This window comes from Sus scrofa, chromosome 5, assembly GCF_054392235.1.
Source record: "Sus scrofa isolate SSC_HxYL_T2T_F1_AM1 chromosome 5, Sscrofa_HxYL_maternal_Yorkshire_Landrace_v2.0, whole genome shotgun sequence".
Lineage (NCBI taxonomy): Eukaryota > Metazoa > Chordata > Mammalia > Artiodactyla > Suidae > Sus > Sus scrofa.
In genome coordinates this window covers 33,019,898-33,045,184 of record NC_139387.1, presented here as the reverse complement: position 1 = coordinate 33,045,184, position 25,287 = coordinate 33,019,898, and the positions used below count along the sequence as shown (strand labels likewise).

General features: G+C 42.8%; 1 protein-coding gene and 1 long non-coding RNA gene across 2 annotated transcripts in view; one reads left to right on the top strand and one right to left on the bottom strand.

The window, feature by feature from the left end:
* Positions 1-25,287, bottom strand: part of RASSF3 (Ras association domain family member 3) — an 88,395-nt gene that overhangs the window by 34,290 nt on the left and 28,818 nt on the right. The gene's annotated exons all lie outside the window — the stretch shown is intronic.
* On the top strand, positions 8,108-15,559 carry LOC146403306 (uncharacterized). Its single transcript, XR_014803506.1, has 2 exons — positions 8,108-10,959; positions 11,905-15,559. It is a non-coding gene; the product is annotated as an uncharacterized LOC146403306 (long non-coding RNA).

Genomic DNA, 25,287 nt, shown 5'->3' with positions numbered 1-25,287 from the left:
CATAAGTTTTTCAAAGTGTGTGAGTCAGTATCTATTCTGCAAAGAAGTTCATTGTGTCCTTTTTTAGATTCCACATGTCAGTGATAGCATTTGATGTTGGTGTCTCATTGTATGGCTGACTTCACTTATTAGCATGATAATTTCTAGGTCCATCTACGTTGCTGCAAATGCTGTTACTTCTTTCATTTTAATGGCTGAGTAATATTCCATTGTGTATATGTACATCTTGATCCACTCCTCTGTCGATGGACATTTAGGTTGTTTCCATGTCTTGACTATTGCAAATAGTGCTGCAATGAACACTGGAGTACATGTGTCTTTTTGAGCCATGGTTTTCTCTGAATAGATGCCCAGGAGTAGGACTGCTGGATCAAATGGTAGTTCTATTTTTAGTTCTCTGAGGCATCTCCATACTGTTTTCCACAGTGGTTGCACCAATTTACAATCCCACCAACAGTGTAATAGGGTTCCTTTTCCTCCACACCCTCTCCAGCACTTATTGTTGGTAGACTTTTGGAAGATGGCCATTCTGGCTGGTGTAAGGTGGTACCTCATCGTGGTTTTGATTTGCATTTCTCTAATAATGAGTGATGTTGAACATCTTTTCATGTGTTTTTTGGCCATGTGTATGTCTTCTTTGGAGAACTGTCTGTTTAGATCTTCTGCCCATTTTTTGATGGGGTTGTTTGTCTTTTCTTGGTATTGAGCTGTAGGAGCTATTTATAAATTTTGGAGATTAATCCCTTGCTAGTCGATTCATTTGCAAAGATTTTCTCTCAGTCTGTGGGTTGTCTTTTCATTTTGTTTAGGGAGTCCTTTGCCGTGCAGAAACTTTTCAGTTTAATTAAGTCCCATTTGTTTATTTATTTTTTTATTATTATCAATACTCTAAGAGGTGGATCTGAGAAGGTGTTGCTGTCGTTTATGTCGGAGAGTGTTTGGCCTGTTTTCCCCTAAGGGTTTCATAGTATCTGCTCTTATATCTAGGTCTTGAATCCATTTTGAGTTTATTTTTGTGTATGGTGTTAGTGAGTATTCTAATTTCATTCTTTTCCATGTGGCTGCCCAGTTTTCCCAACACCACTTACTGAACAGGCTGTCTTTTCTCCATTGTATATTCTTGCCTCCTTTGTCATAGATTAGTTGACTGTCTGTGCATGGGTTTAATTCTGGGCTTTCTGATCTGCTCCACTGATCTACATTTCTGTCACTGGGCCAGTACCATGTGGTTTTGATGACTATAGCTTTGTAGTATAGTCTGAAGTCAGGGAACCTGATTCCTAATAGAGGCCTACGATTAAAATGATTTGGTGACCACAATTAAAACTGAGGTACAGGAGTTCCCGTCATGGCGCAGCAGAAACGAATCTGACTAGGAACCATGAGGTTGCGGGTTTGATCCCTGGCCTCACTCAGTGAGTTAAGGATCTGGCGTTGCCGTGAGCTGTGGTGTAGGTCACAGACAGCGACTCAGATCTGGCGTTACTGTGACTATGGTGTAGGATGGCAGCTACAGCTGTTTCAACCCCTGGCCTGGGAACCTTCGTAGGTGCGGCCCTAAAAAGCGCAAAAAAAAAAAAACAAAAGCATAGAAAATGGAAATAATTAGCAGTAGACTTCAATAAAGTTTCCAAAGTGTAATTTTTAAAATCAGTAATGGAATCCATCTTCCCTAAACTAAACGGCACCACTGAGAAGTAATGAAAAATTCAAGTATAAATCACAGAATAAGCTCGCACTCCTGAAAGGAGTTCTGTACTTTCTAAAACCCACATTTAGCCACTAAACAAGACGTGGACAGAGTTTAGGAAAGCACTGTGATTTTTTTCATCAATCAGCTTGCACCACATCTTTACTGCATTTCTTAACCTCTTCCCCTTCTCCAGGTACATTTTTAGAAACCTGATGATTCTTTGAGAAGTTTCTTCCTTTTGCCTAGCAAAGCGATTCAGTAGATAATCACACAAGGCGGCCTTTGTCACACACATTAACTGTGGTTCCAGCCTTAAGAACCTATTTCTCAAAAATGGCCCCAGGGGATGAAAGGGGAAGGAGAAGAGAAGATGGGTAATTTGAAAAGAGAAGCACCAGTGTGAGAGAAAAATGGGGAGGTGGGGGGGAGGCGGCTATTTCCTCTCTACTCCAAATGTGGCGCTTACCTAATTACTGCTTCTAGCCACTGGGCACTTTTTCCAAGAAAGTGGCCCCTCCGGTTTCTATTTAAAGTGTTGTGTTTTGTAACAGAAGATACAGTGTAGAATACCTAAAATTTACTGAATGCTTGGCACTATTCTAAGCACTCTCCATAGACATCCAAAGACCACACACCCACACCCACACACACACACACACACACACACACACACACACACACACAACTTACACATACCTCTCTCTCAAACCCTAAACCTTGCTGCAGAGCCCTTATTCCCAGCCAGGCAAGATCCAGAACCCACTCCTCCCAGAAACACCACGCTAAGGGCATCAGGGAAGTTCAACTTCGCCAGAGAGAGTTAGCTCTGGCTTCCAGCTGGAGCAGAAGACCCATTACAAAGGAAACAACATGAACTACATTACAGGCTAAAAAATGCAACTTTGCTTCTTCCCCTCCCTACAGACACACACACACACACACACACAGGCACGCACGCACCATATCTCCCCTTCATTGCTTTACTCTTTTCTGTTGAGCTCTTACCACTATTGAAATTATCATGTATTTAGTCTTCTTGTTTACTACTGGCCCCCACCTCACACACACAAGAATCTGAGCTCCCTAAGGGTAGAGATTTTTCTGTTTGGGGGTCCAGTCCCTGGAGCAAGGCATAGTATACAGGTGGCGCTCAGTAAACATTTCTGAACAAAAGACACAGGTTTTGATGGGCATAACATCCATGGAAAGGACTCTGAGAACCTGCTCCATACCAGATAAATCAGATAATTTTACCTAAGAAATGTCATTACTACTGTGGACAACGAAGGTCTGCCCTATCAGCAAACAAAGGATGTTGTGGCCAGCAAGCCATCAGCCACTGCAGCCACCCCTACCCACCGACCCCCACCCGACTGTGCACCCTGAGGGGATTCAGGACGGAGAAAAACAGGATGCCCGCCCTAGACAGTTAACATGCATATCGAAGACATTTCAGTAAACCAGACTCTTGCATCTTCCTATACACAGAAAAGGGCTAAATTCTTTAACTTGAGAGATCTGGTTTTCTTTAAATAACAGTAATCTTTTGATGTTCCCACTACCTGTTTTGTGTGTTTGGGTTTTTTTGTGTGTTTTTGTTTTGTTTTGTTTTTTGCAAAAACTCCTATATATCCTGGCTTCTCCCTTACCCCTTTGGAACAGCCCCTCAGTGCCACCAGAGGGGCTATGTCCTGGGCTTAAATCCTACGCCTGTAAATTAATTCTCAACTTTCAAGGTGTACCATTTTTTTTGGCTGTCCCATGGCATGTGGAGCTCCCAGGCCAGGGATCAGATCTGAGCTTCAGCTGCAAACTAAGCCAGAGCTGCGGCAACATGGGATCCCTAACCCACTGGGCCAGGCTGGGGATAGAACTCGCATCCCAGCACTGCCAAGACACTGCCGATCCTGTTGCACCACAGCGGGAACTCCTAGATTGTATTTTTTTTTTTTTCCCTCAGTCAATCCCACTTACACATGAGCAAGTTGAGTTGAACTTGTTGCCTCTACAATTCGACTGAGTAGTGGGGCCAGAATCTGAACCCAGAGCCTCCCACAGGAGAGTTCTTTCCTTCTATAAGATATGTTCGGCTTGTCCAGCCCCACTCCGACACAAGCCTGGGGAGCACATGTTCGCAAGGAAAGGGCTGCCATAGGATGCTCCATTAACCGGAGTACAGAATTCAACATGTCACCAATTCAAAGACAGGAAGGTGACGGGGTGAGAAGGCCAGGTGGCCACCTCCCAAGTACTTCAAATTCAAGAGACCAGAGTAGAGGCTGAGAGAGAACAGAGGTGCCCTTGACAAGCCCTCTGCAAAGGAGATTTCCAAACCAGAAAAGAACTGCTGGGACGAGATAAAGGCAAGTCAGCAGGAACAAAGTTAGCTCAAAATAAAACCAAGAGTTTCCCCGAAAAGAAGAGATTTTCCAGAAACTGCTCCATTTTTTTTTTTTTTCTCATTTCCAAAACTGTGTTGAATATACAGTATTTTAGTCATTGGGGGAATCGATTTGAAAAAGAAATTCCCCTGCTTTTATCAGGAAAAGCAGACAATGGTGTCACACCTATTGTTAAAATAGCTATGTATTTGTGACCTACTCCTCAAAGGTCAAGAAATTAGATTAACAACAACATATTAGCCTTTCTGAGGAAATCCGAAGCTGTGTGTGCCCTTCATAGCTAACAGCGCTAAGCAAGCACCAAGCCAGGCCCAGGCGGTAATGTTCTCACAATACAGGCCAACACAAACTCCTCGATATTCACAGCCTTAAACACAGTGAGACCCTGCTTTACTAGTTTCCTTTGAAATGCCTGTTACAGTGGCTTCTAAACAGTAAATAGTTAATGAGAATGAGATTGTGAGCAAGTAGAAAGAAGTATCACCAGTGTAATCATTTTCCAGTTTCCTTTCCTGAGGGGGAAAAAACAAACAAACTTGTTTTCTGCAACATTAGATAATAATTCTTAGCATTTGGAGAGCTCCCTTGCAGCCTAGCACGTTAAGGATCCAGTGTTGTCACTGATGGCTTGGGTCGCTGCTGTGGTTGGGGTTCAATCCCTGGCCTGGGAACTTCCATATGCTATTGGCACAGTCCAAAAACAAACAAACAAACAAAAATTATTCTCAGTGTTGATTTTTCTAAACTTCCTTTTATTTTTACTTATTAATTTATTTTTGCTTTTCAAGGCCGCTCCGGCGGCAGATGGATGTTCCCAGGCTAGGGGTCCAATCGGAGCTACAACTGCAGGCCTACACCACAGCCACAGCAATGCTAGATGCGAGCCACATCTGCGACCTACACCACAGCTCATGGCAACACTGGATCCTCAACCCACTAAGCAAGGCCAGGAATCGAACCCACAACCCCATGGTTCCCAGTTGGATCTGTTTCTACTGCACCATGACAAGAACTCCAAACTTCCTTTTAAATGTTGCTATGTTCTGAATGGTTGCAAACCCTCCCTGCCACCAGGGCTCGAGAACAAGTACACACACACACACACACAGTGGAAGAATGACAGGAAAATAAGGAGTGCGATTTACTTTTATTGCAAAATTCACAAACTTAAATCAAAGTAAGGTACTCGGGAGCTCCCCCGTGGCGCAGAGGTTAACGAATCCGACTAGGAACCATGAGGTTGCGGGTTCGATCCCTGCCCTTGCTCAGTGGGTTTATGATCCGGCAGTGAGCTGTGGTGTAGGTCGCAGATGCGGCTCGGATCCCGTGTTGCTGTGCCTCTGGCGTAGGCCGGCGTCTACAGCTCCGATTCGACCCCTAGCCTGGGAACCTCCATATGCTGTGGGAGAGGCCCTAGAAAAGGCAAAAAGACAAAAAAAAATGTTTTTAAATTAAAAAAAAAAAAGGGTACTCTACAATAAATGACCCCTCCCTTATCCCAAAGCCAACTCTTTTCCAGCGTGCTCAGGACACACACCTTGGAACTGAGCACAGGAGCTAGGAACCCTGATCATCTGAGCTCATCCAGTTTGCTCTGACTTTTTCATTAGTAAGAGAATGACCACAGTGCAGGTTTTACGTAGGAGGAAACTAATCTTATCAGGAAATTACTTACCATCTCCAACTGTTCCAAAAATATCACATCCTTGTCCCACCTCACCTCGACTCCACCTCCCTCGCCACCTCCTCCCCAGCAAAGAATCTATTTAACAGACGAGGGCTTCCTCTGAGAACCATCTCTCAAAATATTAAATGTTTTAAAAACAGATTCTCCTAGCTAGAAATCGTGGTCACTGACTTTCATGCTTCACCTCTGCCTTAATCTGTTCTTAATAAATTAATTCTTAGTTAGTTATGGACTACTCTGTGCTAGATGGAGTGTCTGTATCTTCCCAAAGTTTCTACACTGAAGTCCTAACCGTCCATGTGATGACATCAGGAGGCAGAACTTTTTTGTTGGGCGTTTTTTTTTTGTTTGTTTTTTGGTGGGTTTTTGTTTTGTTTTGTTTTGTTTTGTCTTTTGTTGTTGTTGTTGTTGTTGCTATTTCTTGGGCCGCTCCCGTGGCATATGGAGGTTCCCATGCTAGGGGTTGAATCGGAGCTGTAGCCACCAGCCTACACCAGAGCCACAGCAATGCGGGATCTGAGCCGTGTCTGCAACCTACACCACAGCTCACGGCAACGCCGGATTGTTAACCCACTGAGCAAGGGCAGGGACCGAACCCGCAACCTCATGGTTCCTAGTCGGATTCGTTAACCACTGCGCCACGACGGGAACTCCAGGTGGGTTTTTTTTTTTTGCTTTTTAGGGCCGCATCCGTGCCTTATGGAGGTTCCCAGGCTAGGGGTCCAATCGGAGCTACAGCTGCTGTCCTCCACCACAGCCTCAGCAACATCAGATACATCAGATCCAAGCTGCATCTGCAACCTACATCCCAGGTCACAGCAACGCTGGATCCTTAACATGCTGAGTGAGGCCAGGGATCCTTTCCGCTGCACCACAACAGGAACTCCTGGAGGTGGAGCTTTTGATAGGTGTTAGCTAGTTGTGATATAACCAAGGAGGACACTATGGGGCCTTTCCCAGGCAGGCCCTTCTCCCATATCCCCTGAAGTAAAACATGTATCTTTTTTTTTTCTATTTGTTTATATATATTTGTTTTTGTTTCTTTTTTTTCTTTCTTTCTTTTTTTTTTTTAATCACATCTGTAGTCAAACATGTATCTTGCTGGAGGTTTACAGAATCTTGACGTGACCTCGACGTGACCTCTGTGGACAGCTACAAGAACAAAGGATTTCTGCAGCAAGACTTTTGCAACAACCGACCATGCCCCTCCCTCACCCTGCCTTTAAAAATGCTTTGCAGGAGTTCCCATCGTGGCGCAGTGGTTAACGAATCCGACTAGGAACCATGAGGCTGTGGGTTCGATCCCTGGCCTTGCTCAGTGGGTTAAGGATCCAGAGCTGCCGTGAGCTGTGGTGTAGGTTGCAGACACGGCTCAGATCCCAAGTTGCTGTGGCTCTGGTGTAGGCCTGCGGCTGCAGCTCCAATTCAACCCCTAGCCTGGGAACCTCCATATGCCGTGGGAAGCAGCCCTAGAAAAGGCAAAAAGACAATCAATCAATCAATAAAATAAAATAAAAATATAAAAATGCTTTGCAATTTTGGTTTGGGGAGTTACGGATATTTGGGGGGAATGAGCTACCCGTCCCTTTGCATGGTCCTGCAATAAACCTTTCTCTGCTCCAAACTCTGACATTTGGGGTTGTTTGGCCTCACTGTGCGTCGGGCATGTGGATTTGTGCTAATGGTGAGGATTCCAATCTCATGCAGTGGATTAGTGCCCTTGCAGAAGAGACCCCAGTCAGTCCCCTTGGCCCTTCTGCCATGTGAGGACACAGCAAAAACACCGTGAACCAGGAAGCAGGCCCCACTGGACACAGAACCTGCTGGCACCTCACTCGTGCACTTCCAAGTCTCTAGAACAGTGAGAAGTAATTTTCTATAGTTCATACACCACCCAGTCCACAGTATTTTGTTAAAATACCTGAACAGACTGAGACACACTGTAAACGTGTTGTGTTTCATGTTTGTATTTTGGTCTCCTCCACTGAGGAAATAGCCCACAGCTCCTTAAAGAATTAGCTGTGACTTTCTTCTGTGACCCCAGGAAACAGCAGCCATCAGATAGATGACCTCATCCTCATCCTGGTGGCTCCTCTAGCACCCTGAGGACTTTTTTCCCATGAAGAATTTTTAAGCTATTGACATGACTTATTCTTCTAGGGACACACTGTCTTTTAGAAAGTACATATTCAAGTATCAAATTTCAGCCACATGTTGATTTGACTAAATTAGGCTTCCAGACATCTGTCACCCCCTGCTCAAGTATTACCTAAATAGTGCCACCCATACTTCCTACCACAGATGAACATAATGCAATGTCACAAATTTTTTTTTTTGTCTTTTTAGAGCTGCACCTGCGGCATATGGAAGTTCCCAGGGGTCAAATTGGAGCTGCCACTGCCAGCCTGTGCCAAAGCCATACCAACACGGGATCCGAGCCACGTCTGTGACCTATACCACAGTTCATGGCAATGTTGGATCCTTAACTCACTGAGCAAGGCCAGGAATCAAACCCATATCCTCATGGATACTAGTCGTGTTCTTATCCCACTCAGCCACAACAGGAACTCCACAATATCTTTTTTTTTCCCAAGCAAGTGCATGCCTCCTAATCTCCTTCTGGATTATAAATGCCTTGCGGACATGCTTTTATCCTTCCCCAGCAACGAGCTCAGTTTCTGGAACACAGGAGATGCTCTCCCTGGGTGACTGGTACAAGGACCAGATATAAGGTGGAACAGGTAGAGGCCTCAATAAGCACCTTGGTTGTTCCCTTCTCTCTCTCTCTGTCTCTCTCTCACACACACTCATGCACACACAGGAAAGAGGCATGGCTACCAGAAAGGTGCCCTGTCTGATAGAGAATCCAAACACCCTGTCTCATACTTTTCTTTTCTTTCTTTCTTTTTTAATGGTGACACCTGGTGCACATGGAAGTTCCCAGGCAAGGAACTGACCTGAGCCACAGCTGAAACCTCCACCACAACGGTAGTAACATCAGATCCTTCAACCCACTGCATCAGACTAGGGAGGGAACCGGCACCCCCTCAGCAACCTGAGCTGGATTCTTTTAAACCACTGAGCCATGGCAGGAACTCCTGTCCTATCCTTTTTGTCTGTGACTTCACTGACTTTTTTTTTTTTTTTTAATGGTGATAAAGAAACCTAACATAGAACTTAACATTCTAACCATTTTTAAGCTTGGGGATGCATTTACATTACACAAGAATCACCACCATCCATCTCCAAAATTTCATCTTCCCAAACTGAAACTTAACACCCATGAAACACTAACTGCCCATGCTCCCCTCGCCCTAGCCCCTGGCACCCACCCTTCTGCCTTCTGTCTCTATGACTCTGACACGTCTTGGTATCTCTTGTAGGTGGAATCATACCATATTTGTCCTTCTGTAACTGGCTTATTTCACATAGCACAATGTCTTCAAGGTTCCTTCACGCTGTTGCATGTGCCACGATTTTACTGACTTTGCACTACCATGTTGTTGACAGTCTAGCATTGTCCACAAATTAAGGGACTGGTTTCAGGAAATCCCAGATTTCCCAGCAGGCAGACAGGCCCGTTTCTCGGGTCAGTTTTTGCCTGAGTGGGTCTTCAGCCTGGGTTTTCTTATCTCTGGGCTTACAGACTCAAGGCTTGTATAAACAATTTTCACTGCACAGATCTGGGGCCACTCACTCAGCAGTTCCCCACCGCCAGAACAGAAGAGTATTTGGTCCTCTTTATCTTTCATTTCAACTACTCTGGGAGCGCTGGAGAACGGAAAAAAGAAAGCAGGAAGGAACAGGCAACTCTGGAATCTTCTCTGCACGGTGAATTCATTAATAAGGTCTTTTTTAAAACACCCTCACTGAGATATAACTCACATACCATCAAATTTACCCATGTGGAGCATACAAGTCAATGGTGTTAGTACTTTCACAAAGTTGCCCAACCATCACAATCCAAGTTTACATTTTCATCAACCCCAAAAGAAACCCTGCACCCATGAACAGTGTACCCCACTCCTTCCCATTAATATGATCTTAAAGTTTGTATCCAGTTGACAGTCTTATATTCCTTCCACATCTCCCAAAGCACTTAGCAAGTAGCTAAAGTCCAAAAAATACTTGTCTACTCCTGTCAAATGCATCAACACATACACCACAAATAATCTCAAAAACGATTCTTTCCAGTAAGCACTGTGTTCAGAAATTTTGTTGCTAGGCATAGTCCAAGATCTCTTCCTTCCCCAATAACTTGAGATTCTAATTAGGAATAAAGGAATTTATAATTTTCATTAAAAAAAATTAATGTATGTTCCTAAAACAGCAACTTTTGTTTTGGTTTGGACAATTAAAATAATTTTAAAGCAGTAATGGGGCAAAGCGAAGCATTTCAGGAGAGGCGCCTCCTCACCAGAACATCTGTTTCTGCCTCGCCAGCACCGTAACAGACTAGATCTGCCCACTTGTTCTATGGAGATTCCAGCCTCTCTCTCATCGAAAACAGTACAGGCTGTGAAATGACACTTCAAACTGGTAATGTGCGTTTTAAAATTCTTCTTAAATCAAATAAATGGGACAGTGCAGCTTTAAAGAAAAAAAAAAAACAGGCAAATTATGTACTTGTAATCACAGAGAGCTGAAACACTAAATGAAAAAGCATGGGCTTCATCCATAAACCACTTGTGAATTAAAGATCACCTCTTATCCTCATTTACTTGGGAGCTGATTCCTCCAGGGACAGGCACTGGTGTCATTCATTCTGGACAGTCAGTAAATCATAGCGTACATACATATTTTAATAGCATTCACAGAAGTTAATGCCATAACAAAGGAGGACATGACTGAAATCATTTACTTGGAAATGATCAAAGGCAATCTTGTTGAATTGGTTCCAGGTGGAATACAGAACGACCAGCAAGATCATTGTGCCAAGGTAGAAATGACTCTTCTCAGTGCTACTAACTGGCAAGCTGGCACTGGAGCAGCCAGATCCTTTTCCAAAATGAACTGTTTGTCATTGGGGACGGGCTCCACGCTCTACTGCCCTCCACCAACCAAATGATCCTTGAGGGCTGGGCTCCAGCATCATCATCCTCGGACATCATTTTGGTGGGTTTTTTTTTTTTTTTTTGTCTTTTGTCTTTTTAGGGCCGCACCTGCAGCACATGGAGGTTCCCAGGCCAGGGATCTAATTGGAGCTACAGTTACGCCAGAACCAAGCCACATGTGCGACGGCAATGCCGGATCCTTAACTCACTGAGTGAGGCCAGGGATCGAACCCGCAACCTCACAGTTCCTAGTCAGATTCGTTTTGGACATCATTTTGTAGACATGCTGCTGGTGCTTGCTGCAGATGCCAGGACTTTATAGAGAATTATGCTGAGGATTGTATACTGAAACAAGGTTCCTCCAAGCACCTAGGTAATAAAAGAAGTGATTGCTGTGTAGCACTGGAAACTATGTCTGGTCACTTATGATGAAGCATGATAATGTGAGAAAAAAGAATGTATACGTGTATGTCTAAATGGATCAGCATGCTGTATAGGAGGAAAATGACAGAACACTATAAGCCAGCTATAACGGAAAAAAATAAAAATCATTAAAAAAAAAATGATCACTGTGGTAACCTTGAAATAATTCCATCGTCTATTCAAGGACCTCTTCTAGAATTAGAGGCAGCAGAAGACAACACTATGTATAAAGTGCAAAGGCCTCGTTCATACCAGTACTGGATGGTCCCCAAGTCTCGGGGGCTGCTCGAGCACTTGCCAGACAAATAAATTAATCTGGTGTCCTCTACAATGGTCCAGAGATGTGTGTTTAAAAAAAAAAAAAAAGGAGTTCCCGTTGTGGCTCAGTGGTTAACGAATCCGACTAGGAACCATGAGGTTGCAGGTTCAATCCCTGCCCTTGCTCAGTGGGTTAAGGATCCTGCGTTGCCATGAGCTATGGTGTAGGTCGAAGACACAGCTAGGATCCTGAGTTGCTGTGGCTCTGGTGTGGGCCAGTGGCTACAGCTCCAATTAGACCCCTAGCCTGGGAACCTCCATATGCTGAGGGGGTGGCCCTAGAAATGGCAAAAAGACAAAAAAAAAAAAAAAAAAAAAAACTGGGAGTTCCCACTGTGGCACAGTGAGTTAAGAATCCACTGCAGCAGCTCAGTTCAATCTGTAGCCTGGTACGATGGGTTAAAGGATCTGGCATTGCCACGGGTGCAGCATAGGTCACAGCTTCGGCTCAGATTCAATCCCTAGCCCAGGAACTTCCATATGCTGTGGGTGCAGCCATAAAAAAAAAAGTCTGAGCAACTGCCACGAAGAAAAGTACCGTGAGATATATACAACACAAAATGAAAGATACAGAAGGTTTAAAAACGAACAGTGTTGGGGTTCCCCGACATTGTCTCTGTGGCAGCATGGTTTCAATCCCTAGCCCGGCACAGTCAGTTGAGGACCTGGTTTTGCTGTAGCTGTGGAGTAGGTCACAGATGTGGCTCAGATGCAGTCTCCAGCCAGGAACTTCCATATGCCATGGCTGTGGCCAAAAAAAATTTTCAATTAAAGAGGAAAAAAAAAAGACATTGTCTTTAAAGAAGTCCTATAGGTTGGGTCCTATAAACAAAATAAAAATACACTATTCAGAAAATCACATTATTCAAGAAACTATAAGATTACAATGTCTATTCTCCCATTAGAACCTCAGCCTTCTAATTTATAGCTAAAGATACCACTCTTTCTCATCTCTATTCCATAAGTGAAGAAAAGGAAATTGCTGACATACTGAAAAGCATGGCAATTGAATATCTATGCACCTAGTCTGCTATTGCAAACTTCAAAACTACTCACTTTGCACTTCCAATAATTCAAAGCAAGAATGTTCAACAATTTACACATAACAATCACCAAGTCTACAATTAAACATTAATTGTAGACTTAAAAATAACTCTCAATATATGCATCTTTAGGCATCATGGTCATTATCATTTTTATTGCCTCTTCAAATATCCTGGGCCTTAAACTAGGTTAGGTTGCTAAAGTTCCTGACATTTAGTCAGCACTTTATAAAAAAATGAAGAGGCATCAGAGAGAGGCACAGCCTGTTAACAGGCTGTTTTTTCTACTATTCGATTTAAGGGTCTGAAAGGCAGTAACATATCCTTAATAAGTCAGCTCTGTATATGGTAATGCGGCACTTTCAAACCCCAACCTCACATCTATTTATATCAAATGCAGCCAAGCACGTATAGCAAATACCTCTTGGAAACTCCTCTAAAAACATGTAAGAAATCAGTGTCAACTGCAGCAGAGGCAGAAAGCAAAGAACTAGCTACATAAACAATGTTTCATGCCCAAGTCATAAAGTCTGCAGATCAGTGTGACTAAAAGCAAACACCCAGTGCAGGGACTTTCCAATGCATGTGATATATTTGAAGCAGAAATGTGTAAGAATGTAGATGCCCACATCTAGGACTGCAAATCTCTTTTAAAAGTGCAGGAAAAGGCAAGACCCCGAAAACTCCTTTCCTAGTAAACATCTCCTGGGTGCAAAGGCAATTTTTTTATGTTAGCATGGGCAGGGGGGCGACAACGCATTAGAACATATTGATTACACATTAGGACATAATCTGTCTGCTCAGAACTGAACACAATATGCAGGTCGTGTCATAGAGACACTTCCAGGAGGGGCTGCCTCAGCCTGGCTTTGAGGCCTGCTTCCTGTTCTGCTGCCAGAGGAACAAATTTGTTTATCAAATTGGCAAAAGGGCATCCGCGGAGGTTGGACAGCTAACACATAAAGATCCAGAGGCTCAAAGAACAGGATGAATCCAAAATGAAATTAAAAGGACATCTAAGGTCTACACCTCAGATCCTGTCACATTTAAAAAAAAAAAAAAAAAAAAGCAGAAGTGTACTTCTACATAACGAGAGGAATAAATACTCCCATTCTATTTTGTGCAAGTCAAAATTCCTAATTTTTTTGGACACATCCACAGTATGTGGAAGTTCCTGCACCAGGGATAGAACCCGCTCCATAGCAGTGACCCAAGCCGAAGCAGTGACAATGGTGGATCCTCCACCTGCTAAGCCACCAGGGAACTCCCCATATGCCTGAATCTGGAGAGGCCGTATTTGAAAAGCAAGAGTGACAAAGAGAAATAGTTCAAGGGGATCATAATAAAGCTCTGGAAACAACAAAGGGGCACAGTGGCGGTGTTTAGGGTGGGGAAAAATGAAAAACCGGGGAGACGAGAAAACTGTCTTTATAACCATAAAGAGTATCTCCTTAAGGCAGGACCAGCTCAGCACTCCCAGCAAGGAAGGCCCGTTCTGTGAAAGCTATACAAGGAGATACTTTGGCTTATTTCAACGAAAAGCTTTTCTGATCCTCAAAATTGTCCAAAAACGGCTGCCTGGGAAGTTGGCAAGCTCTTGCCTCTGGAAGTGTTTGGGCAGGAACAGCGTGACCACTCTGGAAACAAGCCCTTTAGGCGGGTTCCCTTGCCTATCAAGAGAGCAGAATTTTTGTCTGTGTTCCCCATGCCCCTGAGATGTGAGTGGGTCCTAGAGGGGACCCTAGACCCACTCCCCTCGCTGATTCTAACCCTCAGGGTGGGGAGGAAAAGTGCATTAGAATAAGCAGAGGCTCCCATTAAAATCCATTCTGGAATCACCAATCAGAAGCTCTGAGGTCAGCTCAGGTCTGGGCATCCTCAAGAGTTTTATGAATGATTCTGATACCCACCCTTGCTTAACCCAACTCTTTTCAGACAGCAAGCCAGGAGCTTCCATACACTCCTACAGCCCCTACCACCAGTTTTGTGTTCATTTTCTCCAGCCCAGGTCTCGCTCCTGACCTGGCCCACATGGCTGACGTCCCACTGCAAACTTTCCAGCGGCTTCTCCACTTCCACGTGCCCCAAGCCACCGCCCGATTCATCTTCCCAAAGTGGGAAATACCTCTAAAGGTGGCAAGGCCAGACATTCAAGAGCCTCCTTGACTTAATCGGGTTCTAGGGGGCTGCTAACTCTCCAAGTTTATGCCTGTCACATACCTCATGTCCTATCAAATACAAGCATCGCAATTTGGGGCATAGATTCCACCCGTGGCCCAGCCCCTTAGTGCCCACATGCCCAAGGTCCTGCTACTCTTCAAAGCATGGGTCAGGCACCTCCTACACAAAGCCTGGTACCACGACAGCCACAGTACTTCATGTCACCACTTTCTAGGTCACGCTGGCCATGTGCACCTCTCGTCTTGGGAACTGCATAGAGCACTGTGGAAAACTGGGCCTATTTCTCATTTATTTCATCTTATAGACTCCTCAGAGGGCCTAAAAACAAATAGCCTTGGGAATAAAACAAACGTGGGCCTCATTTCTCTTTTGCAGGAGGGGGATGAAGAAGGGGAAGCTCAGCGGAAAAAAAAAATCGAGTTAGTAAATTGTAACTATGTAGACAGCTATCATTTAATCATCCACAAACTAGTCATTCTAAGGGAGCCTCATTTTGTTCTTTGTAGCTAGAGACTTAGATTAAAATTTCAGCTTCTGGGAGTTCCCGTCATGGCGCAGTGGTTAACGAATCCGACTGGGAACCATGAGGTGGCGGGTTCGGTCCCTGCCCTTGTTCAGTGGGTTAACGATCCGGCGTTGCCGGATGTAGATTGTGTGTAGATTGTGGTGTAGATTGCAGACGTGGCTCGGATCCCGAGTTGCTGTGGCTTTGGCGTAGGCTGGCAGCTACAGCTCCGATTAGACCCCTAGCCTGGGAACCTCCATATGCCACGGGAGTGGCTCACGTAAAGGCAAAAAGACAAAAAAAAAAAAAAATTTCAGCTTCTGCACTTCCTACTGGATAAATCCGGGCAAATGATTAAACTCTCGGGGCTTTAGTTTCCTCATCTGTAAAATGAGAATAACAACAGCATCACTATTTCACTGGGTTGTGATGGAGAATAAAGGAGCTAAGCAATACAAGTCACTTAGCATAGAGCCTGGCCCAGAGGAAGCCCTCAACAAAAACAATAATAATTGTTACTAGATTGTCAAAACACAGGCATTGTTTTTTCCTGGGTCTTTCAATCCATTTCAACAGAAGAAATATGAGTTGGAGAGGGGAGAAATCAAAGCACTGATCCCTTCTGAAGACCAAGGCTTCCTACTGGGGTTTGAAATAAAGTTATTTTTTTAATGTTTCAAACGAGATGAGAAATAAGTCTCTTATGCAAGAAAAACATAAGCATAATTGGGCTAGAATTTTGACAAAGTTGGTTTAAATTATAAGTGGGAAGGTTCCCTAAAAAACTAAAAATAGAACTACCATAGGGTCTAGCACTCCCATTCCTGGACATCTATCTAGAGAAAACCATAATTCAAAAAGATACATACAGCCCATTGTCCACTGCAGCACTATTCACAATAGCCAAGACATGGAAGCAACCTAAATGTCCATCAACAGAAGAATAGATAAAGAAGATGTGGTATATATACACAATGGAATACTACTCAGTCATAAAAAAGAAGGAAATAATGCCATTTGTAGCAACACGGATGGACCTTGAGATTATCATACTAAGTGAAGTAAATCAGAGAAATATCATATGATATCACTTAAAAGGAGTCTAATGAAAAATGATACAAAAGAACTTATTTATGAAACAGAAACAAACTCACAGATTTCAAAATCAAACTTAAGTGTTACCAAAAGGGAAACTATGTGGGAGGAGGATAAATTGAGAGGATGGGATTAACACATACGCATGACTATATGTAAAACAGATAACTAACCAGGACCAACTGCATAGCACAAAGAGGTCTATTCAATGTTCTGCAATACCCTAAATGGAGGAAAAATGGATATACGTATATGTATAGCTGATTTACGGTGCTATAAATCTGAAGCTAATACAACACTGTAAATCAACTATACCTCGATAAAATTTTAAAAATAATAATAAAATGATAAAGTGACAAAAAAGTGGACAGGTAGAGTCCAACCAACTTTTTTTCAGTTGTCACTGAAAGACCTGCTAGGTCTGAATACGTTGCTGAGCAAAATCTTATGGCTCATTGTATACTGTTAATTTATCTTCATCCTAGCCAAGGTGCAGCAGTCAGCCTTTTCCCAAGTTCCCTACGTAAAGACAAAAATTCAAACACCTAAAAAACTGTTGGCAGGAATGTGCAGCAAAGGAAACTCTCATACATTGCTGGTGGGCATGTACATTAGTCCAATCACATTGAAAAACATATTAAAGCCAAACACACACTAACCCCATGATGCATCAATTCCACACCTAGGTATATACCCAAGGGAAATGAGGACATAAAAGAACATGTGTTACAACGATGAAAACAATTTAAAGAAGGTGAAAATAATTTTTTTTTTTTTGGGTCTTTTTGCTATTTCTTGGGCCGCTCCCACGGCATATGGAGGTTCCCAGGCTAGGGGTCGAATCAGAGCTGTAGCCACCAGCCTATGCCAGAGCCACAGCAACGCGGGATCCGAGCCGCGTCTGCAACCTACACCACAGCTCACGGCAACGCTGGACCGTTAACCCACTGAGCAAGGGCGGGGACCAAACCCGCAACCTCATGGTTCCTAGTCGGATTCATTAACCACTGCGCCACGACGGAACTCCAGGTGAAAACAATTTAAATGTTCATCAAGAAAATGGATGAATGATAGCACATTCATACACTGGAACACCACACAGAGCAATAAAAAATTACAGACTCATGGGATGACATGGAAGATTCACATGACACTGCATTGGGCAAAACAGCATGATTTCGTTTATATGAAGTTCAAGATGAGGCAAAGGTTACAGCAACAAAAGGTTTTGGTCAAGGGATAAGGAGATTACTGCCTGAGAATGGACACAGAGGAAGCTTCTGGGGTGACAGAATGTACTGTATTTTGATGTGGGTGGCAGGTAGCTGGTGGTGGGGAAAGGAAGGCATAGAGGAGAGAGACACTCATGAAGTTATACCATTAAGATTTGTATGTTTTACGTTATATTACTTACATCTCAATTTTGAACATTCAATAATCTACACAAATAAAGATGAAGCTTCAGAGTATGAAGCTACAACATATACCACTCTTTTTTCTTTCTTTTTTTTTTTTTTTTTTTTTTTTTTTTTTTTTGTCTTTTGTCTATTTAGGGCTGCACCAGTGGCACCTGAAGGTTCCCAGGCTAGGGGCAGAATCAGAGCCGTAGCCACCAGACACAGCCAGAGCCACAGCAATGCAGGGTCCAAGGCTCATCTTCAGCCTACGCCACAGCTCACGGCAAAGCCAGATCCCTAACCCACTGAGCAATGCCAGGGATCAAACCTGTGTCCTCATGGATACTAGTTGGGTTCATTAACCACTGAGCCACGACGGGAACTCCACATACTCCACTCAACCTCAGGATTAAAATTTTTTTTTCTTTCCTTTTTTTTTCCCTCACAGCTGCACCTGAGGCATATGGAAGTTCCCAGGCCAGGGGTCAAATCAGAGCTGCAGCAGAGGCCTATACCACAGCCACAGCAACACCAGATCCAAGCTGCATCTGCAACCTACACTGCAGCTTGCAGCAGTGCCAGATCCCAAACCCACTGAGTGAGGCTAGATCAAAGCCACATCCTCACAGACACTATGTCAGGGTCTTAAACCAATGAGCCACAATGTGAACTCCTCTTTTTCTTTTTATGGATGAGGGATGGCAGGACAAAAGGCTAGTAATAAATTTTCCTTTATAAAACAGAATATACACCAAAAGTACATAAACATTTTCAAGATGAAAAAAGATTTTAAGAAAGAATAAATTCATCTCTAATGTATCCTCTCCTGTAAGGATGGTAACAGTATCTGTCTCACAGGGTTGCTATGATGATAATTAATTGAGATAAAACAAGCACTTAATACAGTACCTATTCATCACTTAATAATTCACTCATTCAGAATGTATTCATTACTACAGCACATACTATTTGTCACTTAATAATCGTTTAACATGGAGTTCCCACTGTGGTGCAATGGGATCAGCAGTCTCTCTACAGTGCCAAGATGCAGGTTTGATACCTGACTCAGCACAGTAAGGTCACAAGTGCAGCTCAGATCTGATCCCTAGCCCGGGAACTCCACGTGCCAAGGGGTGGCCCCAAAAAAATTGTTTGCCGTAATTATTTGTCCATCTCCTCTACTCCACTTTCGCTCAATCAACAAAAATTGTTAACCCAGTGCATGTTCAATATTTGGTGAATAAACTCTCTCAAAGCACACAATCCATAAATAATTCCCACCTGAATCCATCAGAAAATACTCAGTCTGGGGGTGTTCCCATTGTGGCTCAGCAGAAATGAATCTGACTAGCAACCATGAAGTTGTGGGTTCAATCCTTGGTCTCACTCAGTGGCTTAAGGATCCAGTGTTACCATGAGCTGTGGTGTAGGTCGCAGACACGGCTCGGATACCACGTTGCTCTGGCTCTGGCATAGGCCAGTGGCTACAGCTCTGATTAGACCCCTAGCCTGGGAACCTCCATATGCCTCGGGAGAGGCCCTAGAAAAGGCAAAAAGACAAAAAAAAAAAAAAAAAAAAAAAAAAAAAGAAAAGAAAGAAAAGAAAAAGGATCCGGCGTTGCAATGAACTGTGGTGCAGGGTGCAGACATAACTCCGATCCCACGTTGCTGTGGCAGTGGCTGTGGCTGGCAGCTGTAGCTCTGATTCGACCCCTACTCTGGGAACCTCCATATGCCTCAGGTTCAGACCTAAAAAGACAAAAGAAAAAAAGAAAAAGATGAAAGAAAATACCCAAACTGTCTGGGCCTTGATTTCCATAACAGCACCTACACAAGCCTTTGGGCATTCCAAGGAACCTAGAGATTAGGAAAAATATGGCACATAGGCTGGAGGCAATGTGATTTAAAATGAAGAAGACTTATTGATGTTTAAGCAGGTATGAAGAAGACTATAATAGGGGAGTTCCCTGGTGGTCCAGTGGTTAGGATTAGCACTTTTACCACTGTGGCTTGGGTTCAATCCCTGGTCTGGGAACTGAGATCCCACATCAAGCTACTGTACACTACAGCCAAATATGAATGAATGAATGAATGAATGATTTTTTAAAAAAGAGACTAAAACATTTGCTAAGATAACACATGGCCCTGATGAGAAATCTTAAGCTTGGGTTCCCCATCCTCTCCTATATGCTTTTCATTCTCTCCACCTTTATTTCAGCAAGTTTCTTCCTTCCTTCCTTCCTTTCTTTTATTTATTTATTTATTTAGGCTGAGCCCAAGGCATGAGGAAGTTCCCGGACCAGGGATCGAACCCAGGCCACTGCAGCAATTCAAGTCACTGCAATGACATTCCTTAACCCTCTACACCACAGGAGCACTCCTTCCGTAACAGTTTTAACAGCATGGGCATAGGGAATCTAGACTACTCCTGGCTTTCAAAGTACACCTGGCTTTTCATGCAATTTTAACTGATGATGGTTTAGGGTATTTCCTTGAATTATAAGCACCACCCCATCTGGCTTGCTAACCCTGCAGAGCAAAGTATTTATTTTCAGCAATGTTGACATGCAAAATCGAAAGAACAGGAAACTATAGTTAAGAAAAACAAAATACCACAAAAAGATTAACAAACTATATACAATTTTAAGGATACCCTTAAGGAAGTTGCCTTTGTATGAAAGCATATTTTCGACATAACTGTATGCATGCCACAATGAACCTTAACTTTATTTAAATAATTAGTCAATCAAGAGGAACAAATGAAATTCTGAGATAAAGTGAAAAATCAAATTGTCCTTTTTAAAATTAACCTGCCAGTAAGCTCCGGGTGTTTTTACTTGCAGGACTCCAGAATAACATTTATACGCAAATTTTTTTCTGTAACAAAGGAAAAACAGAACAACTATAGGAGGAAAAAAAGCACAGAAGCAAAATGAGATTATCCTATCAATCCAAAGAGGTAGATCCTGGCAGTTTTGCGGGAGTGGGAAGACTCACGGTATCTGTAGTTAATGATAAATTACACATGCTGTTTTAAAAATCTTTTCCATTTAAAAAAATTTCATGAATATCTACGTAGTGAATACTTTAACATTAGAATACTAATGTTTTCTGGCCAAAGGGTACAAAGCTGCAGTTTGTAGGATGAGAGCAAACATACAGCATGAGGACTACAGTTAATAACAAGGTACTGGGAGTTCCTACTGTGGTGCAATGGGATTGGCGGCTTCTCTGCAGCTGCAGGACACAGGTTCAATCCCTGGCTGGGTGTAGTGGGTTAAAGAATCTGGTGTTGCCACATTGCCACAGCTATGGTGTAGGTTGCAGCTGTGGCTTGGATCTGATCCCTGGCCTAGGGGCTCCATAGGCCAAAAGAGAGAGAGAGAGAAAAAAAAAAATAACACTGTACTGAATACAGGAAATATGTTGAGAGATTTCAAGTGCCTTCATCACACACCCAAAAAATGGTATCTGTGTGAGGAAAACACATGTTATCCTGACCGTAGCAATCATTTCACAATGTGTATCAAATCTTCATGTTGAATACCTTACACATTTTATTTTAAAATAAAGAACATATAGATACACGTATTCATATGTATGTACATACACTTTTTATTTTTATATAAAAAATAGAATGGCTAAAGTTTATTGAGTATTTACCATTTACCAGGCATAATCTAAGTTTTTCATGTATTAATTTCTTTGATATCCAAAATAACCCAAAGAAAGCTAATAACAGTTAAAATCATCAACTCCACTAAGAAACTTGGCCACACAGCAATGTGAATGCACTTAATACCACTTACTTATATACTTGAAAGGGTTTAAAAATGGTAAATTTTATGTTATGTATATTTTACAATTTAAAAAAAAACAAAAAACAGCAACAACTTGCCCAAGGTCACATAGCTCTACATGACACCACCAGAAATAAGAGTTCACACAGGTTCAATCCCCGGCTGGGTGTAGTGGGCTAAAGAATCTGGTGTGGGTTAAAGAGTCTGGATCCAGAACCTGTAATTTTCTTTTTTTTTTTTTTGCTTTTTAGGGCCGCTCTTATTGCACATGGAAGTTCCCAGACTAGACTGGCCTTGGCAACAGCCACAGCAATGCGGAATCCAAGCTATGTCTGGAACCTATGCTGCAGCTCAGGGAAACACCAGATCCTTCACCCACGGAGCAAGACTAAGGATCAAACCCGCATCCTCAAGGATACTAGTCTGGTTTTTACCGCTGAATCACCATGGGAACTCCTCAGAACCTATAATTTAATCACTGTACTCTACAAATCATTTTAAATAGTTGAATGTCTATATATATGACAGGTTTGATGTGGGCCCTTTAAATTGTTTCCAAATTTTCTACTCTTAAAAACAAGACTTGGGAGTTCCCGTCGTGGCGCAGTGGTTAACGAATCCGACTAGGAACCATGAGGTTGCGGGTTCGGTCCCTGCCCTTGCTCAGTGGGTTAACGATCCGGCGTTGCCGTGAGCTGTGGTGCAGGTCGCAGACGTGGCTCGGATCCAGCGTTGCTGTGGCTCTGGCGTAGGCCGGTGGCCACAGCTCTGATTCAACCCCTAGCCTGGGAACCTCCATATGCCACGGGAGCGGCCCAAAGAAATAGCAAAAAAGACAAAAAAAAAAAATTTAATAAACTTTAAAAAAAAAAAAAAAAAAAACAAGACTTGAATAAGCCTTCTTACAAGAGTTTTTTTCATTGTTTTTTTAAGGATCAATTTTTAGACGCAGAAGTGACTGTTGGGTCAGAGGATAAAGCAAATTTAAATAACCAAGTGAGCTCATTCTAATCAGCTTAGAAGGAAGACTAAATGCAGTAGAAAAGGTAATTTGCAACAAGTAACACTCTATACTTCACATGACTAAAGAAATACAGTATTCAAGAATAGATTAACTGCTTAAATATCCCTTAGAGTAAAGTTAGTTCTCAAACCCAGTATCAACAACTACAGACTCTTAAGACCCCACATCCATAGGATTTCCCATTCATTGTCAACTTTGACCATCAACCACTCCAAAGTTCCAAGTCCAAACCAGAGGGACAGTGAAGGAAAATACAAAAGGGCCTCAGAAGCCTCTGATAAATTAGTCACCCATCTACATTAAATCTATAAATGCAAAGCTTTTACCCCTCATTTCTTTTTTCTTTCTTTCTTTTTTTTTTTTTTTTTTTTGGCTTTTTGCCTTTTCTAGGCTGAACCATGGCATGTGGAGGTTCCCAGGCTAGGGGTCTAATCGGAGCTGTAGCTGCCGGCCTACGCCAGAGCCACAGCAACGTGGGATCCGAGCCAAGTCTGCAAACTACACCACAGCTCATGGCAACACCGGATCCTCAACCCACTGAGCAGGGCCAGGGATCAAACCTGCAACCTCATGGTTCCCAGTCGGATTCATTAACCACTGAGCCATGATGGGAACTCCATACCCCTCATTTCTTCATCACAGAATAACAGGAGATCATCCATGACTCTGTCAATAAAGACACATCACAGAACTTGTGGCCAAGATCCATGAGAAATAGCCCTCTTATTGATTCTTGCCAGAAGGAAATAAATGTTTGGAGAAACAATGAAACCTTAACAGCAATGGTTTTAGGATCTACTGTAGAGAGTTCGAAAAAGTTCTAAAAATAAGATGCGGAGGAAAATATGAAGGAATTGATATTATCAGCCTAAAGCCAGTCCAACAGGTAGCTTAGAAGCCACAACTCCACGTAGGCAGCTTGAGCAGGAAGACTAACTATGATAAGAAAACAGAACCCTCTTTCACCCAAAGAGAGCACACCAGGTCATTTCAAAAAGATCCTGTTGTGATTTACGCCAGTCTGCATAATTCAGACACCTGTTCGGCTTCCTTCTACTTGATCACCCTAAGACACAATAAGGAGGATTTTCAGGACAGCACCGTGACTGTAGTTAATACTGTACTGCTTACTTGAAAGTGCAAAGAATAAATCTTAAGTTCTCATCAAAAGGGAAAAAAAATCCTGTAACTATATACTGTACAGTGATAAATGTTAACTAGACTTACTGTGGTGATCACATGCAATACATACAAATATTGAATCATTATGTTTGCACAACTTGAAACTAATATAATGTTGTATGTCAATTATACCTCAAAAGAACATTTTTATTTATTTATTTGTCTTTTTAGGGCCACGCCCATGGCACGTAGAACGAAGTTCTCAGGCTATGGTCGAACTGGAACTGCAGCTGCCAACCTCCACCACAGCCACAGATCTGAGACGCATCTGTGACACATGCCACAGCTTACAGCAATGCAGGATCCCCGACCCACTGAACGAGGCTAGTGACTGAACCTGTGTCCTCATGGATACTAGTCAGGTTCGTCTCTGCTGAACCACAAGAGGAACTCCATAGAAGTTTAAATTAATGTAATTAATTAACTCCATGGTGTTTGTTTGTTTTGGTGTTTTTTTTTTTTTTTTGCTTTTTAGGGCGGCATACAGAGGTCCCCAGGCTAGGGCTCTAATCTGAGCTACAGCTGCCAGCTTATGCTACAGCCACAGCAACACCAGATCTGAGCCACATCTGTGACCTACACCACAGCTCACAGCAACACCAGATCCTTAACCCACTGAGTGAGGCCAGGGATCGAATCTGCAACCTCATGGTTCCTAATCGGATACGTTTCTGCTGCACCACAATGGGAACTCCCACAGTTTTTAATTGAAAGAGATTTTCAAGTAAACTGCAGAAAATTCAAACACCACCTAAAAATGTTATCTATTCATTCTCGGCTGCCCCCCCAAGCCACACTCACTGTAACTTCAAGTGAGCACTGGTAATTTAAGAAATACAGTTGAGGAATTCTTTTTATAGTCTTTCATTGTGATCCTAGGCAAAGATGTGCAATCATTGTTTATTCAATTAAATGGAACTTTGCATAAATCACAAAAGCTACAAACCATTAGCCAGTAATAAACATTATCTATACCATATCCTGATTTTTCCCAAAACCACAAACCTTCAGAGGTCTACCATAGTTTCAAAAAAAGTTAGAATACAGGTTAAAAAGAAATAATGTCCCCATTGTTGTGCAGGGGAAATGAATCCAACTGGGATTCATTGAAGATGAAGGATTCATTCCCTGGTCTCGCTCAGTAGGTTAAGGATTCAGCATTGCCGTGAGCTGTGGTGTAGGTCAAAGACTCAGCTCGGCTGGGATCCTGCGTTGCTGTGGCTGTGGAGGAAGCCAGCAGCCGTAGCTCTGATTCGACCCCTAGCCTGGGAAACTCCACATGCTCAGGTGTGGCCATAAAAAGCGATAAAAAATAAAAATCAAATAAAGCTTAATTTTGTAAAAAAAAAAAAAAAAAAATGTCTTAATCCTCAAGTTTCCCTTTTCAAAAATGGAACTGGGGGATGTCTCCAAAGGATATGCAGATATAATCCCGTCCCTATGAGTGAGCAGGTCCAGTCCTGGGATTATAACCTACACAAAG